The sequence below is a fragment of the Antedon mediterranea genome, chromosome 9 (assembly GCF_964355755.1).
Source record: "Antedon mediterranea chromosome 9, ecAntMedi1.1, whole genome shotgun sequence".
Lineage (NCBI taxonomy): Eukaryota > Metazoa > Echinodermata > Crinoidea > Comatulida > Antedonidae > Antedon > Antedon mediterranea.
Genome location: NC_092678.1, coordinates 13,919,417 through 13,930,866, shown reverse-complemented (window position 1 = coordinate 13,930,866; position 11,450 = coordinate 13,919,417). Strand labels below are relative to the sequence as shown.

The 11,450-nt window shown below is 32.9% G+C and overlaps 1 long non-coding RNA gene across 1 annotated transcript; it reads left to right on the top strand.

The window, feature by feature from the left end:
• The first annotated feature begins 10,173 nt into the window (after positions 1-10,173).
• On the top strand, positions 10,174-10,989 carry LOC140058361 (uncharacterized). Its single transcript, XR_011846997.1, has 3 exons — positions 10,174-10,222; positions 10,383-10,476; positions 10,723-10,989. It is a non-coding gene; the product is annotated as an uncharacterized lncRNA (long non-coding RNA).
• The last annotated feature ends 461 nt before the right edge of the window (positions 10,990-11,450 follow it).

Here is an 11,450-nt window from a genome sequence, read left to right as displayed (position 1 = left end):
TATTCTGGCTTGCTCCCTAGTTAGGACGAACATTTCTTTAGCCATTGTTTCCCCACAATTCTGGTCCAAATCATGACCCAATAACATGTCCCCCTCTGTAATCCTTCGATTACGGCTACAATCACTTTTCCTGTCACTATCTTACTTTCTATAGCTACCTCAGCTTAAGGGACGGTAATATCGCCTCCTATACCTCTTAACATAACCCATTTTCCTGGCAAGTAAAATTTGTTAGGCACTAGACTTTCTTTGACAGCTGACTGGGTACATCCCGAGTCTCTCAGCATAGTTCTATCCTGTCCTTCTAATTTTCCTGGTAGTGTACATTTCTCCATTTTATTTTCTACACTATCTATAACTACTTGGGGTCTATCTGATTTTAGTCCTTCACATCTGAAGCCATCTTTCACATTCGGGCCCTTCTTAGTGTCACTAGTCTTTCCTTTTGCTACCATCTTAGGACAATCCCCTATTTTATGTCTCTTCTCCTTACAATTAAAGCATAGGCCATTAATCCATTCATTTGAAGGTTCTCTCTGTTGGAAATTTCTACCATAGTTATGGAATTTGCCTCCCCTTCCGCGATACCTATTGTATCCTTGCTGCCTAGCTCCAGGGTTATTCTGGGTCGTACTATTCTTAGGTTTACTATTTTCTTGGCCCTTATAACACGTAGGCTTATTTTCAGAATTTACGGCATTCCAATAGCCACGGCCACCTCTATTAGGGGTGTCACGAAAGCTCAGACCCCCTAAGACCTAAGATCACGAAAGCTAAGACCCAACACCTAAGATTACAAATACTAAGATATACTACAGCTTAAAAACAATACTTGTTTATCCATACATAATTTTAAACACAGCAGGTAGGTTTCATTTATTACCATAAATATAATTTAATACTACCGCAAAACATAGATAAACTCACATTATTTTCGCCCGTTGAGTAAAAGTATATTTTTTCTTTACAACAAACAAACTTGACGGGTTGTTTGTTGGTATATATTTACTCCATTGTGTTGGTTCAGAGGATGTTTTTCTTACGCACCTGCCTTTCTTGTATTTTGACTCCAAATTTGTTGACTAACTTTATCCTGAACACCACACTTTAAAATTAGGACTTATAAGTACTTTCAAAAGGAGAAACACATAATAACAAATAAATAAATCCTTTAAATTGATGATTTTACAGATGTGTTTCTTTGTATACTGTAATGACAATGTAACTCCTCGAGCTCCCCATGCTCAATGTTTTTGTTTCTATGGAGCGCCAAAAGAGCAACAATAATAGTACAAGTATAAAAACAGAAAGAAAACGAAACAAAAAAACTTATCATGATTTTTAAATTAAAATTTATTTGCCAGTATTTATTTCTTTGTACTTGCATGATTATACTATTATCATTACAATTTTAATTTTACATTGTTCCGTCCACACTGTAGATGGACTCCACAGAGTTTTCAGCCCTCTATATAATTTTTGCTTTTTTGACGTTCCATAGAAACAAAAACATTGAACATGGCCCATGGGGTAGGCCTACTGTACTGTAGGCTAGTCATTTTGTGTGCGAGAAAAACGTCTGTAAAATCATCAATTTAAAAATGTATTTGTTACTTTTTATGTGATTCTTTTTCATGAAAGTGCCAATTCTAAGGTGTGGTATTCAGAATAAATGTTGGGAGTTAAAATACAAGGCAGGTGCGAAAGATAAATATTTGTAATCTTAGGTGTTGGGTCTTAGCTTTCGTGATCTTAGGTCTTAGGGGGTCTGAGCTTTCGTGGTCTGAGCTTTTGTGACACCCCCTCTATTAGCTATATAATCATCGGCTATCATAGCCATATCATAGCTCTTATTTACTTGTTTATCTCTAAGATAAAGCCTCAGATATTCAGGCATTTTATCAAGTGCCTGTTCCATTATAATCATTTCAATAATGCCTGCAGCATCATCTTCTTTTACATTAGCACATTTCATCCAACATTTTAAATAATGGGAGAGCTCATTCAGCCATTCCCTGATGGACATATCTTTAACTCTGTTTGAATTTCTAAATTTAAATCTGTAGGTCTCTGCGGACACATCATACTTTTCTAAGATTGCCTTCTTTAAGGTATCATAATCTACACATTCTTTTACGGTTAAGGATGCATAGGCTGTCCTAGCTTTACCAGACAGTTCAGGTGCTAACCTAGCGGTCCACGTATTCTTATCCCAACCTGTGGCTTCTGCCAAGTGTTCAAATGTTCTAAAATATATATCAATATCATCTGATTCCTTCAAAGTAGGAACCTTTACCTTCATTTCATCTACTATATTCCTAGCATTACTGTAGCTAGACCTATTTTCTAATTCCATCATTTTCACTCTTTCTTGTGATTCAATTTTTCTTAGCTCTATATCTGCTTCTAATCTTAATTGGTCTTGTTGGTATTGTATTTCTAACTTTTTGTTTTCGGCCTCGAACTTCATTCGAAAATATTCGAGCATCATATCTTTAGGCATACCGCCGGGTATTTCGGGAAAATCAATATCCCTAGCCATTTTATCATATATTTCATTGACTTGTCAACCTCTTCTTGGTCAACCATATCTTCCCTAGTATCTTTGTCTGACATAGTCTTATCTATATTTTTACCCGATCTTAAAGTTGTCATGCTATCATGCTAATAACAATTTTACTAATGAAATATGTAAACTTATGTATACAAAATATGTTATAAAAGTATTTGTATTACCTTGATTCCATTCAGATATGTAAAAAATATGAAATCCACATAAATTTTTAAATGCAATACAATATAAGACATTAATTTACTTCAAAGTCACAAACATCGTTCCAAGTTCGCTCCGTACAAAAATTTACTTTCGAAATAATAATAGTTTACAAAGTCAGCTTTGCAAATCTTCTCAACATTTACTGGGCTTCCTTCTGTTACTTCAGTCTTCTTCTTTCAGATCTCGGTGAATATATATCTCCGATGAATATCCAGCAGTCGTGAGCTCAACAGTACTTCTTCTTCGTTGTAATATCCAAACAACGCACGGTATAAAAACTGTCAGGAATCCAGATCTTCGTAACCATTTAACTTTTTGGTTACTGATTTAACAGGCCCGTGGAGTAGGCACTGTCACTTCTTCTTCTTCTTCTTCTTCTTCTTCTTCTTGATACTTAAATCATGTATCTTCAACAAAAATTTTTACCGCTGCCACCATGTAGTGAATATTTTTTAGTTGGTTCCGAGCTTTCTCAGGCGTATATATTTCCACGCGACGTACACTGCTGTCACTGAATGATAACTCATACAAAAAGTATATTTAACTCAACTAGAACTTTTATTCCTTGTAACTCGATTAATACATCTTTCTACCACTACCAGTCAAGCCTTAATATTTTCTTTATCATCTTTCCGTTTATCTACTTTGATCTTATTCTCTCTTCTCCCTCTAATATCTATTACATTCCACTTTTATACTGGACATGCACATTTTAGGCTTCAGAGGAGGATAACATTTTCCCTCCAAAGTTATACGATTTTGATAGGCTAATAATATTAGGCGGACCTGGTCTCAAGCATCCTTATCTAAACACAGGGAATCAGAACATAAATAATATGGCAACATCACAGAGGGAATATTTTATAGTTTATAAATATTTTCAAGGTAAAATACCTCTGGTTTGTAAGGTTTTTATTTGAATTTTCATTCTATATTTATGAGGTAATTAGGTGATCATTTAGAATAAAATGATCACCTATTGTTATTGTATGAAATCTTTATTCTTTATTTCTCTCTGTACAGATTTTGTGTAACAATTATCTCAAAAAGTTTAATGTTGAAGATGACAAAAGTTTCACAATATCTTTCAAATACTGTAACTTAATCCTAATAAGCTTTTTAGCGTGATCACTCAACCGTGACGTCATTTATACGCCATTTTGTTAAATCACATTATCAATCATATCGCCATAACTCTTTATCACATATCAATAAAATTCACAATACGTAAACTTCAGGTAAAAGGTAAATATATTAACCAATAAAAGGCACGCGCACGTAAGGTCATACGCGTGAAATCACGCGTTAAATTATCTCAAAAAGTTTAATGTTGAAGATGACAAAAGTTTCACAATATCTTTCAAATACTGTAACTTAATCATAATAAGCTTTTTAGCGTGATCACTCAACCGTGACGTCATTTATACGCCATTTTGTTAAATCACATTATCAATCATATCGCCATAACTCTTTATCACATATCAATAAAATTCACAATACGTAAACTTCAGGTAAAAGGTAAATATATTAACCAATAAAAGGCACGCACACGTAAGGTCATACGCGTGAAATCGCGCGTTAAAAATTTAAAAAGCTCAAAATTAAGTTTTGATCAATTTAGAGCATGAATTAGGCTATTTGCGTGTTTCAAAAAATTACTTTGCAAAAATGCGCAATTCTTAAAAAGCGTAAAAATACGAATTTTTTTTTAGAAATCGCATTCTACTCACCATCCTTAGTACATTCACCAAATTTGAGTCCGTTCCGACTTAAAATAACGCTATACGAGCATGTTAAAAATGACAAAATGCGCACATTAATTGCATAAAAGTGCTGAAAATTATGAAAAATAAAAATAAAATAATTCTTCAGAATGCACGATGACCCCTAAGTTTTTTAACTTATTCGGGAAGCCATTGAGTTGTAGATATAAATGTATATACACATTAGACGTACAAAATGGTATTACGTCATCAAATGGCCACTTGAATTTAAAAATTAGGATTTTTTTCTGTTTTGTGTAGGTTATCACATTCAATAGAGCGCATCTCCGCTATTTGAGCTCGATTTTCGCACAAATTTCAGTGTGTGCTTGCTTAATTATTTATCTTTATCATAAGTTGTCTGTGTTTTCATTTTGATGACGTCATCACGCGTAAAAACTTGAATAACGTAGGTCGTGTAATTTCACCTTTGCCTTAAATTTGAATATCTTACAGCTCTTCAGAATTGAAGGTTACCTTGATGATTATAATTTATTATAAAAGCTAATTGAAATGTAGATATGAATTCATATAAAAACCAAGCCTATCGGATGTTGTGACGTTAACATATGGCCAGATGAAGTTATAAAGTAGTTTTTTTCATCTTTTTCGTCAAAGTTATACAAATTTCAAAGAGCGCGCACAGCGCTTCTACGTGCCAGATTCTCTTGCAATTCTTATATTTATTTCCTCAATTCATTATCTTTCAAAATTCTCATCCTTGAGTTTATTTTGATAATTCCATCATACCAAAAAATTAGAACATGATGTGGGTCCCGTAATTTCACCTATGCTACACTGTATATAGATATACAGTATATACTGTACATATTGTATATGGCATATAATAGGCACAACTCAGCACTATAAGCGTATGCATCATGTCATAGGATGGCGTACATCAACTTTTTACGATCGTATGTTAACGTACGTGCATGTTTAAAAAGTTTTAATTTCATTAAAATGATAAAAATGATCACCTATAATTCGTCAAAGTGACGAATTAAATTCTAGTTAAATACTTATTTTTGTGTTATCATGATTTTTTTTCATTTCTTTATTACAGAAATGGATTTTTCCTATTTTCCAATAAAACCTCAAAAAACATGTAGGCCTTAAAGAAAAAATTCAAGTGAACTAAGTTCAGGTGAGGCATTATGGAATGGAAAGAGTTAAGTTCTATTTAGGCTATCGCTATCTGTAGAGCGATAGCCTATTGTTATTGTCAAAGATTTCAATTTTTTTGCTTATTTTTTGTTGCACGCAGATCTGAAAAACGGCGGTAGCAGTTATGTTGTAACTTGGCCAGCAGATGCGCGTATACATGTAGTTGTGCAATGTCGCGTAGCGTAACTATGCGCGATTTTCTTAAATTCTTAGATCGACTATAAATTGAAAACCAATAGATATTTTTAAATACCACTTGAAACACGTATGCTTCATGTCAAGGGTCATCTTCCTGTATCATCAGAAACATTTTTAACATTGGTATTATCGCGCTTTGAAAGTTAAAAATTCTGAAAATCTAATTTCTACACGTTTCAGGACTTTTCAAGCATTTCACATTTTTCAAAAAAATATGCGTTGCGCGCGCGCTTTGCGCACTTCATACGCAGCCTAGAAAGCACGTTTTTGCGCTTGATTTTTGTCTTTTATAGTTTTATGATATATTTCTTTCATATTTGATGAATTATCAATGCAAAATAAACTTTAAAAATCGTGCGCTTGAAAATTGGTATAATTTTATGCAAATTTTTGTAAAAATATGCCTATTTTGAAACGATTATAGCTCACCTGGATGGCTGGTGACCCCCTATTTGTTTAACTTATTATAAAGGGCAATGAGTTGTAGATATATATTCATGTGACATTTAGATCATAAGTATGTTGTTTAGTCATCATATGGTCATCTGAATTTTTCAATTAATCTTATTACTCAAAACATTCTCCTTATGACATATGAACTTTATTTTCAATTTGAAAAGGTCATCATACTCAAACAATTAAGTAAACATGAGTGGTGTAAAATAAAAAAATAACCGTCATTTAAACCGTTTACAATGCCAATACTGGTTGTGCCAGTAACGCTTGTTAAACGATTTTGATCAATGCTATGCTGTTTGTACAATCGTTGTGGTACAGCTTACTGTAGACTGAGCCTAATGAATAGAATTACGATGCTTTGCGCGATAGCCTAACTCATCACCGTGACAAGTTCAAATCTAGTTATACTTGGATGTTAAGGAACAAATTTGTTTGAATTTTATTATTCTTTAGTTCATGACGTCATTTGATTGGATTTATGAAAATATCATTTTCATTGAGGACATTATAAATAATTATCTTGAATAATAATTATCTATGATGAAGAACTTTCTTTTGCTTTCTGTAGGAAAAACATATATTTATCTATTTATCGTCCTTCGTTACTGGGCTGAATTTTCTTTTTTACCAATAAATAAAATGATGTAAACAATTTGAATATTGTTTTTAAGAAGCCTTATCAGTAAGTTGTCATTAATTTTAATTCAAAAATGCATACTTTTCAGATGATGAAATACCACGTCCATCGACATCTTTACAGTCAGGTATTTTGATTTTTGTTTAATATACTGTATACTTTTATTTAATCATAAAGAATTTTAATTTGTTTAAACTCAAATATTTGTCTTTTGCATAACTAGAAATAAAATGAAACTTTTTTTTATTCTAAAAATAAATTTCCTTATATTGATAAGGTAAATAAATACAACATTTTGTTTTATAAACATTTAATTTTGATATGTAAAATTAATATTTATATCATTTATTTATTACAGAAATGAACTTTTCTCTATCTCAAAAAAAAAAAAGAAACACACACAGAAGAGTTTAAGTGAACTAAGTTCAGGCGAGGCATTATGGAATGGGAAGAGTTAAGTCCTGTTTACACTTGGACATTAACAAATGAATTTATATTATAAATATATATCTCGTCGGATCACCGAAGTTAAGCAACGTTGGGCCCGGTTGCGTTCTGGATGGGAGACCGTCTAGAAATCGCGACGGGTGCTGTATATACTGGAGAGTGATGGTGTAATGGTAATATCAGACTGGCATGTGATAGGCATGGGTTCGAGGTTATCTGTACCATACTAATTGCATCCTTAGGCAAGATGCTTTACACTCATTGCCTCGTCCTTCGGATGGGATGTAAAGCCGTTGTTCCTTTGTACTTAACAGTGCACGTTGAAGAACTTGGTACATTATTCGAAAAGAGTAGGGGATCGTCTCCCGGTTTGCTGATCTGGTAGGCGCTGGTCCGTGGAGGGCCGTAATCCGAATTTCCCCAGTTTCCAGTTAAGCTTGAGGATAAATATGAATACCTTTACGTTTATTATTATAGTTTTGAGATGAAAACTTTTCTAATTTCTTTTTTATTTTCTGTAGAAAAAATGTATTTTTATTATCTATATACTGTATCATCATTTGTTTTCAAGCTGAATTGTCCTGTTTACTGATAAATAAGATGATGTAAACAAATTGCATAGTATGTATAGTTTATTTAGAATAAACATTTTCATACTTTTTAGATGATGATGATTTACAACCAGTGCTACCAGTACCCCCCTCACCCCCTGCACCCAGTCCTGCAACATCTTTTCTGTCAGGTATTTCTTTAAGTTATTATTTAATCATAAAGAATGCAATTTTTTTAACTTAAATGCTTGTCTTGCTTTGCATAAACAGAAAAAAATGTAAAAAGAATCCATCTTTGAATAATTCCAAAATTTGGTTTTCAGCAACAGAAATAATGTCTGACGAAATAGAAATTGAACAAAGTTTTCCATGGCCTCTATTAAGAGAGGATGCTTTTCGATTAGATTCAGGTAACAGTCTGTGGGTATTTAAGGAAAACCAAAATTTAATCTAATCCTGCCAATTATTTTGATTTATAAGACACCTATGTGTATTCTTGCCATTTGATTGGTTGATTACGTATCACGTGCCGTTCATTATTTCGATTCATCCTCACGATTGGGTGGTACATTGCACGATCTAATGGATTCCGTGTCTGAAGTACATGTGTTTAGACACCAAGATCGTGCATCTATCTTATTTAGATCCAATTTTATGCACATTTTATATAAAATTGGCGGCCATTTTTGTAAAATGGCCGCCATTTCAAGACGAGGCAAAAAATTAAGTGTCAACAGGGCCTAGAGTGATCAGAAGGGATTAATTAATTAGGATATCTGGCTATGTTGACAGCCTCTAACATTCCACTCCCCCTAAATTGATTTCTAAGCATCTTTTCAGATTTTTGTCCTAGACTATCACGATTGGGTGGTACATTGCACGTTCAGATGGTACATTGCAAGTTCATGTTGTTTTTTTTTAATTTTGAGAATCTTGTTCAAAGTGGTAGGCCTATGAACACTGCACGATCGAAAACAAGCCTGTAGAGTGCGCAGTCTATAATTGCTCCCCTCCGTGAGGAAAATCCTATAGCGCCATCTATATGACATTCATTTCAATATGGCAGCCCATCATCAAGGCTTTCTTTGTGTTGCTTGACTATGCAGATTTGTTATTACTAAAACTGCACAGTAGGTGTGCTATAAAACAAATAATGAATTTTTGCATGGAATGGACACAATATTTTCATTCGTTAGGAGATGGACTTGTCTATTCAACGAGGTGGAGCCAAGTTAAATAGCCCAGTCCATCTTCCAACTCATGAAAATATTCTGTCTATTCCACTCAAACATTTATTATTTGTATATTGACTGCAAACCATCGGTATGGTATGTGGCAATTCACCAGGTTCAATATTAAACCGTTCATTGGCAAAGGTTTGCTATTTATTGAGAAGGCAAGGTTTACACTAAAATTATTACGCTTATAACTTAGAACGTATAACAATTTAACCATTGATGGGTTGGCTACAAATTTAATAAATATGTGCGACTATTTGGGAGCTATGTTTAAATAGGTTCGTCAGTGAATGCTTTTAAAACATGTGCAGAGGCCTGTTACATATTGCAGAAAATGTGGATTCTTATGTTTAAATTTTTCACAGGCTGGTATTTCGTTTTTAAACATTAACATTTTGTTACTATACAAAGTTTTAAAAAGAGTGGTATTAATTGTAGATGTAGATACTTTTTATTTAGGCCCAATCGTTCAATATAATTTTACTTCTACAGTAGTACACATACAGTATTCTATCCTATAAAGTATTTCAAAAAATACATTTTAAGGGTCAGTTTTGTCAAGTTGTGGCTGATTAAAATATGTAAACTGTCATTTGGTGTGTAGTTTTCTATTTGTATTACTATCATCACCGTTATTAATATTGTCATTGTTATCATTTTATTGTTAATTAATGGCTTTGGTACCTTTACCTACCATACCTAATTTTAGCAATTTAGTTTATAGAAAAAACGTTCTAGTGTTAGTATTGAAAATGCTTTCATACGGCAATTAAATTAAAACTGTCTTATTTTAAATTTTAGATCATACATGGTTATTTGTCTTTTTATGTTTTTCTAGAATCATCAACAAGCCCACAAATAAAGAAACAAAAGGAAAATTGCTTAAAGAAAACAGCAACTGCAGACCTCTGGTCTTTTTTCAACATAGAGGGGAGGAATGAAAAAGAAATCCTTTAAGGGTACTGCACTTTGTTCAATAATAACATGTAAGCACTTAATATTGCTATGTTAATTTATTATGTAGTTACTGTGGATGATTTTATATACACAAAAGTTCTACCAGAAGATACTGTATGTCTGAATTTAGGAATTCATTCTGGTGTATTTGGTCTATCAACTAAACTGACAGTTCCTACTTTTTCTTAGGTGTTTGTAGAACAGACACCAATACAGACAAAGAGAGATTGAAAGTGAAATTGGGAAGTATCTCAAATCAACTCCATTTAAAAAGGGTGTGAAGGTAAGTACTGTATGAGTGGCGGAGTTTTTTCTAAAATCTTACCCAACTCATATGAGGTCTGAAATTATGTTAAGTTTTCATTTCAGTAGGTCTCCAATATGTGATATTAGTCTACGTGGTTTGGGGTCTTTTTCTTTGTGTATAGCGTCTTGATGTTCATTTATATTTATATCTACTCTTGCATTGAGAAATTTCACTTCTATTACATGTTATATAATGTTTTTTTTTTTTGTTTTTTTTTTGTAGAATCAAAAGAAAACAGAAAAAACTTTAATGGAAATTGCAGATTGAAGATAATCACAGTATAAAATATCAAAAAAGTGATCCAGGTGTTCTCTCCATGAATTAGCGTTCGACAATTTTGTTGTAGGTGAAAATAGATTGTGGGACAAATGATTTATTGTAGCGTTTAGTACGGCTTCGAGGCAGATGGATACGAATATTAGGTGGAAGAAAAGTGTATTCCTTATGGAGGGGGTGGTCTGTTTGTGAGAGTACACGTTTTACCAAGGAGAGAACACCTGCATCATAGTTGAAATTAAGATAACTCCAATAACCTGCCCAGACCTTCTGGTAATTTTATTTAATAGTTCCTTATCTTTTTAATATAAACAAGATCCCAGATAATTCTACAAAAAGATATAACACTAAGTATGGTCGATTGGTAGAACAGTATAAAAATTTGTTTGCTAACATTAAATTTCCTAAGTTGTCTTAACAGGTACATTATATCCCTTTTTTATAGAGTTTTTGAATGTTATTACACCAGTTCAGCTTTTCGTCTACTATAGTTAGATAGATTCTGTAAATACTGTATAACATTGCCAGAATGTTGTGATGTTGTTATACAGGCCTACTAGTACTTTTTTTTACGTTTGTTTCTGTTACGCTCGGTAACGTTATTTAAACGTTACGAATATACGTTTGTAAACACTGAGTAAAAAACGTTTTATTTTGGTTTTTGTTACATTCAG